The sequence below is a fragment of the Triticum dicoccoides genome, chromosome 1A, assembly GCF_002162155.2.
Source record: "Triticum dicoccoides isolate Atlit2015 ecotype Zavitan chromosome 1A, WEW_v2.0, whole genome shotgun sequence".
NCBI classification, from domain to species: Eukaryota; Viridiplantae; Streptophyta; class Magnoliopsida; order Poales; family Poaceae; genus Triticum; species Triticum dicoccoides.
The window spans coordinates 11,244,402-11,245,977 of record NC_041380.1 but is presented as its reverse complement, the minus strand read 5'-3'; positions in this window follow the sequence as shown (position 1 = coordinate 11,245,977).

Genomic DNA, 1,576 nt, shown 5'->3' with positions numbered 1-1,576 from the left:
TTTTTTTTTATATTCTTTTAGCTTAAGCTTACACTTTCTCACTGACTGCTCAATACAATTTCTTTTGATGTTTTCTATTTTCTTTTCTCTAATGAGGGTCTGATGCATGACCAATTCATTTCTCCCTTCTATCTGATTGCCGGTTTGGTGACAACTTTCTGATAATTTGTATGTCTTTTTGAACTGGTCATTAGTTTCTGAATCTCTACTACTATTAAAAGAGCAAACATAAATTTCTCCAAAGCCACACAACAAACTGTACACGCAATAACTAGGACCCTCGGATCAAATAAATCTGAACACATCTTACCATCCATATTGCATCGGTGGTCTACGATCCAAATGAACGTCTTGGATTAAATGTTCTGCCCGAGCAGACGCCATCGTCTGCCAATCTTCTACCCCTCCGTGTCCCCAATCCCCGCGGCAGGTCCTGATTTTCGGTCGATTCCACCAGAATCGTGCTTCCCCGACCCTGCTTTGTCTTACTAGATCGAGAAATACGGATCGCCGCCGCTCCTCCCTTTCCCCTCCTTTCCGTGCGCTCCCCCCCCCCGAGTTGACCCTGCCTTTGGTCGCCACCCGCGCTCCTGCAAGCCGCCGCCGACCCCATCTGCGGTCAGCCGCGCCCAATGCCCTCCTTGCTTTTCTCTCCCTCTCTTCACTAATCTCACTTCCTCTCTCTTTTCCCACACTGCCGGCGCCATGGCTAGCGGAGGCCGGGGCACGCGGCCGTGATGGCCCCGAGCTCAGCGGCGTGGTAGCCAGGCGCCGGCAAGGCTGGGGTCGAGGTCGGTGAGCCTGGCGGTGGCGGTCGGGTGCGCATCAAGCTGCATGTCATCCTCCGTCCAGCAGTATAACTTGGAGAGGTTGAACGAGGTAAGCGCGGGGCAGGTCTGGAGCAGCGGCTCTAGATCCGTGCCGCCGGAGAGATGGACATTGCGGAGCTTACCCCGCCAGCAGGGTGCGAGTGCGAGGTTGGCATGCGTGGAGGGGTCGCAGCAGTAGATGGCGAGGTCGGACACTGTGGGGAAGTAGATGGTGAGGCACGTCGCAACAAGGCGTTCCGCTTGGCGATTTCTTTCGGGTGGAGCGGGAGGTTGTTGGAGGAGGAGGAGGAGGCGGGCGCCCCCGCGATTCACGAGGCCAAGGAGAACAGCGGGTGGGCCTACAACGAGACCAGCGAGAGGTCGAGTCGCTCGAGCACCGGGAAGCAGAAGGTCGGCGAGAGCAGCAGGAAGCCAGGCGCCCTCGGTTCCCCGCGCCGCGCCATCACGACCCGTGTCGCCCGCTCAGCCGCCAGCAGCATGCGGCACGCCATCGAGGCCCGGTGCCGTGACCAGGTGTTGCCCAGGAAGCCCAAGATGATCCACACAAACTGAATAGCAAGGAGCAGACAACCAGTAGGGACAGCGAAGGCAACGAGAACGGCATCCCAAGTGAGTTCCACCTCCGCTGAACCTTCTTTTTCCATGTTCAGTTGCACATCTTATCTCTGCATGTACACCCACCTGCAGCAACTCCTCTCCTTTTCCATGTTCAGTTGCAATGTCATCTCCGTCCTTGCTTTTTTTTT